Here is a 17397-nt window from a genome sequence, read left to right as displayed (position 1 = left end):
TAGGCTCACCTCTGCAATTATTTTCTGTACGAAATTGGAAGTTTACGTAGTATTATACAACTGTTTAAAATAATTTAAAGAAAAAGGCCCCCTTAGCCTAAGTAAGTAATTGTCATGTTTTCCCCTGTTTTGACGACCATGTGACAACTGTTTAAAATAATTTAAGAAAAATGCCCCCTTAGCCTAAATAAGTAATTGTCATGTGATTTCCCCTGTTTTGACGGACGGACAGTAGCATGACAAAATGCACGTCACCAGACTGTTAACAATAAGTGAATTATAAAAGCAAAGTCTGACAGGAATTCAAAAGAAGCACGTAATAAGGGTTAATTCTAATATAAGTATAATCTCAAAGAAAAATAAATTCAGGGATCTGAAATAAAGAAAGTTTATACTGTACTTTCATTAAAAAATGAAATTAATTTACCCATATTCGTTTATTTACAGATGGCTCCTAAATGTTGTATGCCTGTGTGTACCAACAATTACCAGAGTGCTATAAATGAGAGTGTTATGTTACAGTTCTCAAATGTCCAACTGAAAAGGATAAGTTACGTGGCTAGAAGCTACTCGTTTACCACGAAATGCCTTCACGTCAACAAAGCATTCACTTAAACACTTTGGAGTAAACGAATTAGAGACGGATCTTTATTTAGTTGTATCCCCTATTAGAATAACATCGCCATGGCGTAAAAGAAATAATAGACTTTAGAGTTTCTTTCAAACTACGAAACCAAACTTCACTGTTATTCACTTATTCAGTAGGTAATTACTAGTAGGACCTACTACTGAACTGTTTGCTTAGAAAAGATTTAACAGGCCTATATGTAAAGAAGAAAGTGAAATGCATTCAAACTGATCTAAAAGTTGTTCAAGTTATTAAAAATGACCGAAAGAGCCGAAAAGAAATGTAAAACTGACCTATTAGTTCAGAAACGTAAAAAAAATGCAAAAAATGAAATATTAGAAATTAATTTTTTACATTTATATTAACATAGAAAGGACGTCTATATTAATAGGCATCGTCATAATGTCAGAAATACGAAGATGACTTTTCATCAACATCCGCCCCCTACTTAAGACAAACTCATTGAAGTAGACCTATATAAACGCCAAAAAAAAAAAACGGAAAAGCTCCAGGTGAAGATGGTTTAAATACAGAGCTTTTTAAATGCGCTGGAAAAGAATTTACTTATAGATTTTTATGCTTCTTAAACAATATTTGGGCAGGATCGAAACCCCCAGAAAGTAAGTTGGCAAAAGGTTATTATAATGCCCATCTATAAGAAAGGAAACAAAAAGCAATGTGAAAATTATAGAGGCATACGGCTTCTCAAATCAGGTTATAAAATCTATACAACCATAATCAAAAATAAATTATCACATCTTTATGAAGACAAAAGAACAAAATGGATTCCGAACACGAGGGTCATGTTGTGATAACCATTTTACTATGAAGAGTTTAGAACATAGACAATTTAACATGGAAACACATTTAGCATTTCTGTGTCTTGGGGCAACACAATTGTATATGTCAATATGGACCATATATGGTAAACGGCAGCCAAAATAAGCGCAAGTGAACCGAAATAGAAGTAATTCTTTCATCTTACTTTAAAAAATGAAATTAATTTATCCTTATTCTTTTATTTAGCCTACTTGTTCAGAATGTAGACAAGTACTGTACCTTCGCTGCGCTGTGCAGGCGAGCTGGATCTCATGCTGGCGTAGTAGTAGTGGAAGTGCCTCAGATCGGGCTCGCTGTAGCAAACATCTGAAATGCAATATAATTCTGTCTTTCAATCGTCGTAATAAAATGATTGATGGCGAATGTAATGAATAGGCAGTACACAGTATGTACGTGAATCAATAGTTGAAGTGCGAAGTAAAGTTACTTCTAACGCACGTATAAATTCAATAAACTGAAACAAAAGTAATTTCGAATTTTATTTATGGAATGAAATTAACTTATACCTATACTTTTATTTACAGTAAAATTCGAACTTGTTCATAGCTGAAAGCGCCACCGCCTCAGAATGTAAACAATTGCTGTAGGTACCTTCTGACACACTGGCTGCGCTGCTCTGGGTAGTCCAGCCGGATGTTGAGCTCTCCTCGCTGAGGCGCGTCGGGTCGCTGCAGAGTCCATCTGAAACGCAATATAATTCTGTGCTTTAATCTTCGTAATAAAATGATTGTTAGCGAATGTAATGAACATGATAAATAGGTACGAGACAGTCTGTACTTGAAGCAAAAGTTAAAGCGCACATATAGCCTTAAAGAAAAATAAATTTAATTAACTGAAATAAAAGTAATTTCGAATTTTATTTAAGAAATGATTTTAATTTATCCTTATTCTTTTATTTACAGATGGCTTCTAAATGTAGAGTGTCTGTGTGCACACTGGCGTTCAAAGATATCTGGCATACAATTTTCTGATCATGTAAGAGTGAGCGAACTTTCTAATCATGGGATAGGTCAGAACCAAATATATAACAATTTGAGAAACTTCGAAATAGATCTTCTAGTTTTCAGTAGGCGAATTTATTACCGGGACGCACACTACACCGAGAATTAAGAACTAGGGTAACTATAGGTAAATGGGGCCAAAAAGTAATAAATCGTTAATTTTATTGTTAATTTCATAATATATTACACTCATAACATATCATTAGTTATAGCCATATGTAAGGAATACTTCCCCAAAAATGTTTCTCTTTTACTCCAAACCAGCCGTGGCGAAAATGTGACTCCCAAGCACATTGTGGCTCGCAATGATAGCTATGCATTTCTCTTGTTTTCTACCTTTCCTACCCCCACCCTCTCACTCACTGGAGTCAAACTCCGTTCCATTTGTATTTGTCTCTGACCTGCGAGTGGCATATAGTCCAATGTCTCTCTGGAAACCATGTACGTCTACAAAAACGAAAGTTTCAAGTAGGATGGGAGGACGCATTTTTTTGCTGCCGATATTATGAGAATATTACTGTAAATGTATGATTTGTTCACAAGTATTACGAGGAAAAGGTTATATAACATAAAACGGCATTATATTACATATTACACATGAAACATTAAAAGGTGAAGTATTATTATTATTATTATTATTATTATTATTATTATTGTTATTATTATTATTATTATTATTATTATTATTATTATTATTATTATTATCTCTGTATCTCGATCCTTTTTCAGCGGATGTACGAATAATGCGGTTAGATCTTCAATTTAAACTCCCAGATTTACAATGTGATGTTAAATGAAAGCTAGATGTAAGGACTTTTCAAATCTTTACCAAAAAATAAATATCTGAAGCTTCGTTCTTTCGCTTCCTGTGTTGAAACCATGTTCGCTACAACTTACATTTGTGAAAAATTATTTTCAACAATGAAAATAGTAAGAACCAAATTTAGATCACGACTGACAGACAAATACCTTCGTGATGAACTACGACTGGCAGTAAGTGACATCATTCCTGTTTTTGAAACTCTGTCGCAAAGACATTCTGAAGACAATTAACAGGTTGTGATAATGTGTCCTATGTTTCATTGTTCATTTCTTTCTTCGTTACACGTACTAAACATAAGTTTGTAACCTGATACTGTATAGGCTAAAATTATATTTAAGTGCTTGACATAAGAAAATGAAATCCGTTAATAAGTCACACAGTTGCTTCACTTCCCCTTCGGGTGTCGGCCTCCCTCCATAGGTGCTATGCACGTTGCAGATTACACAGTGGCTCGGCGCACGATCACATTTTCGCCACAGCTGGTCTAAGGCATCCTGCCTAGGAATGCGCGCTGGTCCGAGACCTCATGGGGGAAGAAATTTTCTCATTACATTTCGACCAGTGTATGGGATCTGTGCCATCTAGCAACGTGATGCACTTGTGGGACTACGAAGGGTAGCGAAATTCGGTTGCGAAAGCGAGCTATAACGGCTGGGGGGACCATCGTGTTAACGAAACGATACATCCAATTTGATTGGATGATCGTCCACCTCTGCTTCGGCATGTGAACGTGAGACCAGCAACCGGATGTGGCCTGGACCCTTCAAGGGCTGTGGCGCAACGGATTATTATTATTATTATTATTATTATTATTATTATTATTATTATTATTATTATTATTATTACAGAAAATGAATTATTTTGATCTTGTCGCGTTTTCCCCTCTGCTCTTCATATCATATCCTATCATATCATATTATATCACACGGTCTCTTATCGTATATAATGTCATGTCGTATCATATATCATATGAATAGTACAGGGGAAAAACCTGATAAGTCACGTTTTACTGTTTTTACAGCACAGCAAGTTAAAAGTTTCAACACCTAATATATTTTATTATCTTTGAGTGCGTGAGTGAGATGCTGAACTTTATTAAGGAAAATAAACTAGAGACAGCCAACTCTGCAGTTGTCAAAGTTTGTGAACTTCACTAACAATTCCTGCCACTACTTCCTCTCTGTTCTCAACAGAGTAAAGACATTTATGAGAAACTCTATGCGCCAAAAGCGAATGTCACACTTGGCAGTTTTGAAATTGAAAAGTCTTTTAAGGAACTGTCACAACAATTTATATTTTACGATGTCGTCATAGACGAGTTTGACAAACAAAACGGGAGAATCGTTCTGCAGTTTAAATGACAGATGAGTAGGTAGTTTTTTTCTAAATACAGGGTGTTTCAGGAGGTATAGTAAATATTTAGAGGGCGGTAGTATGGACTATGCTGAGTAAAAAATGTTTATATAAACAAGTGTCCAATTTTCAATGGGTGTGGAAATACAACTGTTTCTATGTTGTGCATAACAAGCCTACAAGACAAGGAGGAAACACAAATGACTTAACAATTACAATTAGTGTTTATTTACAATACAATTCAACAGTTCAATGCATTCTTTCGCTCTGTTATTCTTGTCTTTCCTTTTTATTCATAATACGAACGACCAATAATCTGATCCTTGTGTTTGCTAGGTTTTGTACAAAGACAAAATCGACAGGATTAAGGCCTGGGGTCCTTGGCCAATGCACGTGACTATCGCGGCTGATCCATCTTTCGCGGAATGTGATAATAAGTGAGTTACCTGGAGGCTAAAATATACAGGCGCCCCGTCATGCTGGACGAACATGCCCATCTTTGTAGCCAACGGCTATTTCTCTACATTCCTTTATGATCAGTGCTACCCTCAGACGATCTTACAAGAGCGACACGTACTATCACTTTGTGCGTAGTCATTTGCTTCATATAATTTCTAACATTTATTACCTATATGTAACATTCTAAGAGCTGTATTTTCACACACATTAAAAATTGGACACATGTTTATATGAACTCTTTTATACACAATAGTCCATGCTACCGCTCTCTAATATATTTACTATTCCTCCTGAAACACCCTGTATTCTTGTATTTAGTTACTGCTTCCCTACTTTGAAATATTACTGTACCTTCAGAAGAGGAGGAATAGGTGAAATGGTCGTTTCTGTAGATTATCTGGAACCCATCCGATTCCCGCATGGCTGCAGCCGAGGTTCTCTCCTCTCCTCTTCTGGGTCGAGCTAAAAAGCAATATTGAGTTTCTGGCTGATATGTACATATATTATCAGGCAGCACATCTCACTTGGCGATGTGTGTCAGAGGAAGAACAATTATTGTTTGTATGCATCTGAAGTCTGACTAGTGTAATATGTAGCTAGTCGGCGTTGTATGCACTGGAGTGGGAAAGAAACTGGCCACCCTAACCCATAATCTCCTGACCTAGTTACCTCATAAGTGGTGCCTTCTTAGTATCACTTGTGAGGTTCAGACTTGTCTTCGAACAGTAGGCTAAACAACAACAATAATGCTGGGTGCAAATCGTCGTTATCACACTGATTGCTAGCTAACGAACAAGATAGAGAGTGCATATTAGATAAGAATGATAACATGTACGTCATTAAACTATCAACAATAAGTAAATCATTTTTAGGGAGCCGTGATTATGTACACTACAAGAAAAAAGTACTGGCCAGAATTCTGTTAATGATGTTTCATATAGTTTTACTGTAAGTTTCAAATAATTAGAATGCGTTAATTGGATTTTTCACAGCTTTAAAATTCTGGTTTCTCATAGCTTTACATTCTGAGTTGTCTCCCTCTTGAATTGGCCCGTCTATATAGTGTACTATATTCATACCTCGGTGAGGGTGCTGACAGACCACGCAGAAGTGAAGTCCTCCGTCTCGTCTCAGATGGCTCAGACATGTGCGAATCATGCAGAGAAGAGCGGATTCGAGCCTGGGTGCAGTGATTTTTATTTCTTGAATAACTCGAAAATGGAATTTTTTTTCACAGAGTCATGTGACCGATGTTTCAGTTTATTCAACAGAAAGTGGAATAATTATTGCCCAAATCCTATCACTTATTATTAGGCTTGACCTGACTCAAAGAATATATATAAAAAACGAACCATTACTTGGGATATAGTTTGTCTTCTTCAAACAAAATAAAAAACAAAAAAAAATAGTTATAGAAATTGTACTCTAAAACATAATTTTAGCGTTATTCCAGTCGTGAACCAATCTGCCCGCGTAGATCAGTTTGCGTCTACTCGTTCATGGTAATAATGTCTCGGGTTCCTTGCTGCTGTCCTGAAACTATTTCCTAGAACATTCCTCAGCTGGACCAGGTATCAATTTTCAGGACAAGACACTGGTGATTCCCCAGGTATGATTGCATGTAACACATTTTCCGACAAAGTTACGGTGCAATTCAACCTCTAACAATTCTTAGCTAACATTCCCTAACACTTTGATTACTTCCAGTCCATTTTTTAAAACAATCTGTATAAATTGTCAATACTGTTGTTGTTTAGTCAATTGCCGGAAAAGACAGGTATGAACTCAAAGTGACACCAATAAGGTACCACTCATGAGGCAACTAAGCCAGGAGATAATGGGTTAGGCTGGCCAGTTCCTTCCCCTCTTTGTCTTTACTATTCCTTACAATTACATAAGGTCGTTATTACCTCGTTTACTCATATGTGACCAAGAACTTGCAAATTTTGAAATAAAAATATTCAAATTTTGCCCTGAACGTGCTTTTATTAGCTGTAAGTGAATGTTTACGGTGGATATAGTTCACTTACTGTCAACAGAAGGCATCTCTTCTATATCCGGAATATAAACGTCGTCTTCGTCGTCATTTATGCAGTTCTCCACAGCCCACCTGATGTTAATTGGGCTGTTGGTAGGCACAGAACCTGTTAAGCAGTGCAAACTCAATATAACATTGAACAACATATAACTAAATTACACACTTTTAAGTTTGCTTTCCTTTCCTCAAACTTTTTATTTGTTCGCATTACTATGTGTTATTGAACATTTTAACATCCACACGTAGCCAGAGGCTATGTCTGTATAAATAATAAATGTTTATTTACTTCACTTACAAGTTAAAGCATTGTGTATATTTTACAATTATTTGCAATTAGGGCTCGGAAGTTGATGACCTAAAAGTCACAGGAAAATGACTTATAACATGGCTTTAAAATTGTAAAAAATATGACATCATAATGATTTCTAGGATCTCAGACTTGAAAGACATTCCTGTGTATTGGAAAGCTCTTCTCTCCTTCAACTGACGTCATGGCCACATACGTGAAGTGACCAAGGTCCGCTGGTGAAAAATCTTCATCAAAAACACTGAAGTCAGTGTATGACACAATCTACAGTAGGTTCTGGAATGTAGGCTATGTTTACGCCGTAAAAAAATTCCGTTCGAAAGAAGGAAAGGGCAATAATGCAACAAAATGTAGAACATTTCCTAAAAAATGATCAGTAAACAATAAAAGACAAAAAGTGCGAGTAAATGCAAAATAAAAAAAAAGTAGTCATAGGCTATATTGGTTCGTGTTGAATTTAAACGGGTTTATATCGTATCTCGCTTTGTCTGTGATATCAGAAAAAAATTTATATTTCATCAACTTCGAACCCTACACGTCACTCATCAACTCTCCACCATTGTTCCACCTCCCTTCTCATATTCCCATCACATCCACTCATTTCTTCTCCTTGCTTCCTTCAAGTTTTCCATCTTACCTGGCAGATCTGGAGTTTCTCTAGCTCTTCTTTCTTCTTCGGTGATGGCTTCCGCCATAATACGTCCTTCCTCAGTATCCCCCACCCGGACATCCGATTGGGGGGATAGTTTACGTCCGGAGTTTTTTACCAAGAATGGACGCATCATGGCATAATTTTTTTAAGTCTTCTTTGGGATGGATAAATGCGGAAGCTTCCCATTGCTCTCCGCACACCACTCTCTCTTTCGCATCTTAAAAGATCCCAGGGGGCCCCAGCGTGGAGGTGAGGAGAGTGGATTTGACTAATTAGGCCCTCCGGACTTCACCGAAATTCACCACAAGAGTTAAATATCAGATCCATCAGGGTTTTTGACCCAGTCAGAGACCAGGAAATCCCAATTAGCCTTCGCCCCCCTTATACTGTCTAAGGATTATAAAGATCATAAAGCTGATAAGACCAACAAAGATTCTTATCGAACATGACACCAAGAATATACGACATAATTTTGTATTTTATGTAGCCTATATTATGAAACTTGGTTCAGTGGAAGAGAAGACCTTATAGCCTTAACTACGCAAAATAAACTGCTACTGCTTCATTCAATTACATTCAATTTACATTTGACTACACATTCCTTTACAGATTTTGTTCAAAATGGAGGGCCCTGTTTCTCAATACACAGTTCATAACTAATTTACTGATGACAGAACATAACTCACGATTTTCATCGATTTTCACGAATGACTATTCGATCATCTGTCGCAACTGATGCAGATACTGCGGTTTTTCAGGATAACTTACCCCACTGCGAAAAATCACATGAAGTCAGGTCGCTTGATCTGGGTGGCCATTCTATTGTGTCATGACGGCATATCCATTCGTGGAATTGCTGCTTCAAGAAGTCCTTCACTCCTACACCAAAATGAGGTGGTGCTCCATCCTGTTGCCATATCAACTGCATACGGCAAAACTGGTCCTGTATGTGATCAAACAGAATAAAAATGTTTTGGTGAAATCAATGAATTTTGTGTCGTGAGACAAAATATATTTTTAAATTAGATCAATCATAAATAAATATTATACAATATATTTATTATTATTTCAGTACAAGTCATTGTGATTTTACCTGATTTGGTGATATCTGTTTTTGATAAGTGCAACGCCCAGAAATAATGACCCGAACGACTCCAAACTCGGGAGATGTGCAGAACAATGCACCACCAACAATTGATATGAATTTTTGTACCATCATTCGCAGAATACATGCAGCTCTTTGCTTGTTTCAATCCTTTGAACTGAAACAACCCAGGACTCACCACGTGGAGGTGGCTGCATGTCGAGTCCCGCCCTGCCCATCCCAACCTCCCTACCATGTGGGCAAGTATATTCCATTATTCATTCTTTGTCATTTTTTATTTATGTTCATACTCTTTCTTCTTGCATCAGTATTTAGGTTTCCATTTCATATCTTTTTGGTCTCAATTTATAGAAGTCACATTATTAAGACACTCAATCACTGCATGTCAGTGCAACAAAAAATATGAAGAAATGCTTGATGTCATTCATTTTGTCTGTGATTTTTCCCGCTGTTGTAGTGCCATGCATATAAATGTATACACGATAGCTAAAGTTTAACATAACTTTTGGTACGATGGATAATATTTTTGACATGAATTTCGGTTACTTTTATTTCTTGTTTCTTTATTTATTATCATTTCACATTTTGCTGGATTGCCCAGATCTAAGCCAATCAGGCATTGTTATCTTGGGAAGCAAACATTGCCTCTTCTGAAGAAATTAATCCCAGCAGCACAGCAAAAGTGGTAACACATTGCGGTCTTGTCGGTTAATCTCCAGTTTCTGGGGTGCACAAAGGGTCATTAGTGACCAAGTAATCTACACCCTTAATTTAGAAGAAGAAGATTATTCTGTTAGGTATTGCGCAAAACATTTCCAATTCCATATTTTCTGCTACTTTTTGAGCTAATTCTTTTCTCAATATAAGTCTTGACCATCTGAATTCTGAAGATTTCCCAAAATATATATGCTGGCAGTTATTATTACACTTACTGTATATAATAAATCACCTTACAAATTTTTCCGCCTGCCCTACAGGTCTACATTTCAAATATAATATTTTATATGTCATTTAATGTTCTCTGGGTTGTCTTAATACATTCTATTGTCCCTTTTGTCCCTTTTCACACCGCCGTTGTTCTTATTACTGATCCAGGTCATCGTATTGCACAATAATAATATCAGCAATTATTTTCAGAATATGTTACATTGAGGCGATGAAGATGTCTTTCCACGCAGTTCTCACTATTTGTCAATATGAATAAGGCGACTGAGTCTCTTCTTGTTTTTCGACTATCTTCCTCCCAGAGTTCACTTCACCTCTATGTAAAGTCACATTTTCGTTGCATATTATTCCAGTTTAGTCCAACTTTGGTTTTGTTACACGTTTAATAAATTCTTTGGAGTTTCCTGTTACAGCAGAAGAATTGTAATTTTCGATTGCAAGCATAAAATTTAGAAAGATTCTTCAGTGTTACATATTGTAACTTTCTTCAATAACTAGAATGATACAAATTTTAACAAATTACTATTCTGAAGTCTATTTTTGTAACTAAGATTTCTACATTGCTGTAGCATAAAAGGTTATTTCATATTGCAGACAATGGTAAAATTTATCGTTATTTTAGAAATTACGATTTTATCCTTCATCATGGTGGTGCAGTATTAAAGTTTAAAGTTTTCATTGCGATGGCGTAAGTCAATAAATTCTCAACTGTTTGATATTTCAACGTTGTATATATTGTGAAGTGTATGTCTCTGTTGGATACAATTTAAATTTCCGTTATTACGTCCATATATTTCTTCAGTAAAACAAACATTCTCGAATAGAAGATTATTAAATTTGTGTAATGTGTAATTACATTTCTTCAAGTTTTTCCTCACAATTTCGAGAAACAAATCTTTTATGTTATAAAATTGCAGTGACATGTCCCACTATTCGGTGAAATAATTTAGAGAGCGGAATTGTAGACCATTATCCGAAGTTAGCTGTGCATTTTACTATTGCTCGTCCATGTGAAAACGAAAGCATTAGACTCTTTCCTTTAAGGATCATACAGTCGTATCCAAAGAAACTACAGACTGTACTTAAGTCGACGAATTTTATTTTAATTTACTAACGGTTTACCATCATAATTTAAAATTAAATAGTACAAGAAATGTCTAAAGGAAGTGAAATGGGAAGAGGAGTACGACAAGTATGCCCTATATCATCTACCATGATCAACATCTACTTGAGGAATTTAGTGAAGAATTATTTTCAGAACATAGGAGGGGTAAAAGTAGAAGGAAGAAGATTAAAGTGCATAAGATTTCCTGATGATATGGCGTTCTTAGCAGAAGAGGAGGCGATACTAAGGAATATGCTACTGGGGCTAAATGATAGCTGTGAGCAGTATGGGATGCAAATAAATGCAAACAAGACGAACACCATGGTCATAGGATGAGATCTAATGAGCTGAGATTTTGCATGTTACTTTCCATGTGTATATTAAACTTTTTCTACAAATTGGAAAAAGATATGTCAAATAGGAAAAAAGTTCCACACTATAGTTGAGTGTCCCGTTAAGAACTTTATTAGAAGAATAATTCAAAATGGCGGAAATTTTAAAGAAGGAATATTAATCAATTGGTGGAAGAGGCGACAGGTCTTAGTTTAAGGAGTATGAAGTGGACAGCTTCAAATACTTGGAGTGTACTACAAGCAGTGACATAAGCTGTGCCACCGGCATGGCTCAGTCGGTTAAGGCACTTGCTTGCCGGGTTAAAGTTGCACTCGGGCGTGGGAACGATCCCCGCTTGGGCTGATTACCTGGTTGGGTTTTTTCCGAGGTTTTCCCCAACCGTAAGGTGAATTCCAGGTAATCTATGGCGAATCCTCGGCCTCATCTCGCCAAATACCATCCCGCTATCATCAATCTCATCGACGCTAAATAACCTAGTAGTTGATACAGCGTCGTTAAGTAACCAACTAAAAACACATGAGCTGCGGTCAGGAAGTCAAAAGGAGGATAGCAATAGCCGAGGAAGTTTTTAATAGAAAAGAGCATCTTCTGCGGACCTCTGGTAAATGAACTAAAGAAGAGACTAGTGAAGTGTTTTGTGTGGAATGTGGCATTGTATGGGGCAGAAACATAGACTTTACGCAGAAATGAAGAGAAATTAACAGAAGTATTTGAAATGTGGATGTGGAGAAGAATGGAACTTGTGAAGTGGGCAGACAGAATAAGACATGAAGCTGTGTGGGAAAGACTTGAAGAAAGAATGAAGCTGAAACAGATCAGAAAGAGAAAAAGGAATTGGTTGTATCACTGGCTGAGAAGAAACTGCCTACTGAAGGATGCACTGGAAGGAATGGTGAATGGGGGACGAGTCCGGGGTAGAAGAAGGTATGAAATAATAGATGACATTAGGATAAGTCGATTATATGCGGAAACTGAGAGGAAGGCAGAAAACAGGAAATATTGAAGAATGCTGGGTTTGCAGTGAAAGACCTCACTTTCTACAGAACATGTATGTATGTATGTATGTATGTATGTATTTATGTATGTATGTATAATACAACTGAAGTATTTAAATGTAAATGTAACGCATGCGCAGTAGGTACTAACCACTTCCAATCTAACGGTTGCTATCGGTCAAGATATACCGGGAGTATTACACCAAGTAGCCCATCTGCGCTGTTTTAAAAAAGATTATAGAAAAGTCATCAAACAGAAGGGCACGAAGGATTTTCTACATTACAGGGGCAATGCCTTCATGAAATCAATGCGATGGCGATTGTCGCTGGTTTAGATCCGTGGCTAAATACAGTTTTCTGAAAGAGATTTGTATTTTGTGATTGTGATTATTATTATTATTATTATTATTATTATTATTATTATTATTATTATTATTATAATTATTATTATTATTATTATTGTTGTTCATTAACATCACTTTTAAAGCACTGCCAGTAAAGCCTACGAACTGCAGTTATATTTTGCCGTGTTTCTCTATACAGCAGAAATTTGTCGGTGTACTCCTCATTACTAAACGCACCAGACACACCACTGTTATCATAATTAGTAACAAAACAGGAACAAAGTAAACAGAGCGGGTTCTTAACCTGTTACTAGTTGTACTTGGCGTTGCAACCACTATGAAACTAGAGTCAAATGCTTGCATTTGTTTCGGTATCCGTTCCCTAAGCCTCTGAAATATACAAAGAAAAAACAATTGTTTTATGGGCCTTGCCTAGAACTTCGTAGAAACTATGCGGTAGATAGACGTTTCTATGGCAACTAATCATTTGATGGAAGAGCACCAATGCTGAACGCTTTTTTCTTGGCGTGATGTTCTTAATAGGCAACTGTTTAGCATTTTATGCATTAAAGAAAGTCTAGTACAAAAAAGACGGCGCAGATGGGCCACCAGGTAGCTATGTCGCACTAGCGTTGCAGTGAAAATGCTGTACATACGAAAATAGCCGAAATTGAAGTAAAGTGGTCGCTTAAACAATACTTACACTGCAAGAAACTCTTTTCAACGTCGCAAAAAGTGGTAGATGCATAAGAATAACATGAAATATCACTGACGAAATCGTCTCAAGTGTCTCACAGTGGTTAGCCATTGTGTGCTTTAATTTCAGGTAAGGATCTATTAATTCTTGATAAAATAAATGTCATGTGTTCCATTCTGGGTTAATCTGACGAGGCAACAAAGCATTCAGCTGGCGCTTCGATACACAGATGATTCCTTATAATAATTATTTTTAGGGAGCTGTTACTATGAAACTGTTACAGAAAGTAAACGACACATTTTGTTGGGGATTTGAAATATTATTTGCTTCACTTGAATGTAATGGTAACAGCGAGATTATGCTTGGCGAGGTGTGGCCTGAGATTCGTCATTTTATTACTTGACATTCATCTTATATTTAGTATTAGCCTCTGAAAAATAGCAAACATAATCAATCAAAGCGGTAATCGAACCCACGCCTGAGCGCACCTCCGATTTTCAAATTTAGTTTAACAAAAGATTCAATTAACACGATGGAATTTCCGATAATTACATAATCTTGAATGAATGCAAGAGTAAAATCCTGAGAAATGGTCAGTGAAAAAGGGCCAAATAATGTAATGTTGAAATGCAGATGAAGAAGAGCAATTTAGATAATTAGTGAATATTAGTCAGGGATCAAAACGCTTGAAAATAAACAAAAAAATTAGGGACAATAGTAATGCAAGGTAGCAATGATAGTAGAAAAGGTTTGGAATGGAATGGAATGCAATTTACGGGGTGGGGCACTATGGCCCAGCACTGCGACCTATTGAGATCTATTGTGCTAACCCTCTAGTGGCGCATTCCCAAACCCACACCGGCTGACCACACTAAGGTTCTCTGTGTGCCCAGGTGTCGAGCAGGCAACCCCACTCGTCCCTAGGCCAGCCCCCTCCGTGCGTCCCCAGCCGGCGTTCGGGGAATGCTACGGAATGGAGAAATGGTGACGGAATGGTGTGAATGCCTAATATGGGGGAAAACGGGAGAACCCCGAGAAAAACCCAACTGCGACCATATCCGCCACAAGTGTCACTATGGATTTCTGACCGGGACTCGAACCCGGGCCGCCTGCGTCTGACCACTCAGCCACCGCAGGGGTTGTAGAGAAGGATTAGTTAGATTGCAGCCAAGAGAGTTTATAATCAAGTGTAATGTACTCTCAGATAAAGATTGCACAGTTATCAGGAATAGAATAGAGGGAAGACAAAGGAGGGCTACTACTACTACTACTACTACTATTACTACTACTACTACTGCCACTACTACTAATAACGCTACTGCTACTACTACTAATACTACTACTACTAATACTACTACGAATATTAATACTACTGCTACTAATACTACTACTACTAATACCACTACTACTAATACTACTACTAGTACTACTACTAATACTACTACTACTACTACTACTACTACTACTACCACTACCACTAATACTACTACCACTACTACTACTACTACTACTACTACGAATACTACTACTACTACTACTACTACTACTAATACTACTACTACTAATACTACTACTACTAATACTGCTACTACGAATACTACTACTACTAATACTACTACTACGAATACTACTACTACTACTACTAATACTACTATGAATACTACTACTACTACTACTACTACTACTACTACTACTACTACTACGAATACTACTACTACGAATACTACTACTACTAATACTACTACTAGTACTGCTACTACTAATACTACTACTACTAATACTACTCCTACGAATGCTACTACTACGAATACTACTACTACTACTACTACTACTACTACTACTACTACTACTACTACTACTACTACTACTACTACTACTACTACTACTACTACTAATACTACTACTACAGCCACAACTACTATTATCACTAATACTACCACTACTACTACTGCCACCACTACTACTACTATTACTACTGCCACTACAACTACTACCATTACTACTACTACTACTACCACCACTACCACTACAACTACTACTACTATTACTGCCACTACTACTACCACTACTACTAAAACTACTACTACTGCCACTGCAACTACTACTACTACTACTACTACTACTACTACTACTACTACTACTACTACTACTACTACTACTACTACTACTACTACTACTACTACTACTCTACTTTAAATTGCTGCTTTCTATTGGTTTTTACAATGAAACGTCATAAGAGCCATAATCAGATAGTTCTCCCTTCTCAATTTCCCAAAACAAAAATAAAATAATTTTTATTAGAATAATAATTTGCCTGTAGGTCTACTCATCTTAAAGTTTAAGTGAGCTGTGATTTCCGAAAAAAGTTTACACAGCTACTCAACAACTGTGAGTTTAATAATATATATATTTTTTTTAATTTCCACTTTTGAGTAGTGTCTCTCATCTCCGTCCCTCACCATAACGGAATTGATACACAGAATCAGTTATACTGGTCTAAATATTTAATACCTAACTCACTTATGGAACGAGATTTCTTTATACTCTCCACATCTTGGTTTCACAAGTAAAGAACTTTCGTTGCAGGGTTGGGTTCAGGAAGCCATAAATCTGACTGACAAGCTCCCCCAATTAGTGAAACTGTGGACAAAGGTACCGCCAGGAGACCGCCGAGAATGCTGTGTTGTGAATTTTACATTTTTGAAGGAATATCCCTGTCACTGCATCAGAGTATTCTAAGTACCTTGCCACTGCATCACGGTTCCAGTTGTGTCTTAGTAACAGCGCAGCAGTATGATAGTGAATTTACAATGTTTAATTTCTTTCGGCCGTGGATAAACTATAATAATAGTGAAGTGCCTCTACAGTAAGAATTGTAATACATCGTCAATAGGAAAGGAGACGAAGTTACAAAAACAAAGTGTACAAAATGTTAAGGGGACACTCAACTTGAAAATTGCAGAAAAAGTGTCGTAGAAATGCAAAATTAAATTTCTACACTAATTTACGTGACAGAACTAATTCAATAATCAGAATTCTTCCCCTATTCATTGAGAAGTCACAGTCAAATGCACAAAGCCAAAAAATAAAAAATGATAATTAAAAGTGATATTTCAATTAATGATTGATTCAAAATTGAAATATTTTTTATTTTGAAAATTATTGGATCTAATGAGCTGAGATTTTGCATGTTACTTTCCATGTATATATTAAACTTTTTCTCCAAATTTGAAAAAGATTGGTCAAATAGGAAAAAAGTTCCACAATATAGTTGAGTGTCCCCTTAAGAACTTATTAGAAGAATAATTCAAAATGGCGGAAATTTGAAAGAAGGAATATTAATCAATTGGTGGAAGAGGCGACAGATCTTAGTTTAAGGAGTATGAAGAGAATATAAAATATTGAAGATCCATCTACGTATCACACTCCGGAAAAAGAAGGGAAGAAAGGGAAGCCGTCCTTTTGAAAAATCGATGATTTCTGACATGATCTTGTGCACGAATGCTGCCATGCAAGAGTGGAATTTCACCGACAGTAGAGTCCGTAAAGCATGCTGTGCGCGAGAAAACTAGTGGCGCTGACTACGAATTTCCTTATGGCAAAAGTACTGCTCGTAGATTACTCCGAAGTATGGGGTTTTTACATAAGAAAGTGTAAAGAAAACCAACTATAGCTGAAGCCAGTAACGTCACTGTCTGGAGCTACTCGCATCTCGAACAGACAAGACTTGCGTTTACAAGGCTACAGTGAT

This window comes from Periplaneta americana, chromosome 15, assembly GCF_040183065.1.
Source record: "Periplaneta americana isolate PAMFEO1 chromosome 15, P.americana_PAMFEO1_priV1, whole genome shotgun sequence".
NCBI lineage: Eukaryota > Metazoa > Arthropoda > Insecta > Blattodea > Blattidae > Periplaneta > Periplaneta americana.
Note: the sequence above shows the minus strand (reverse complement) of the source record.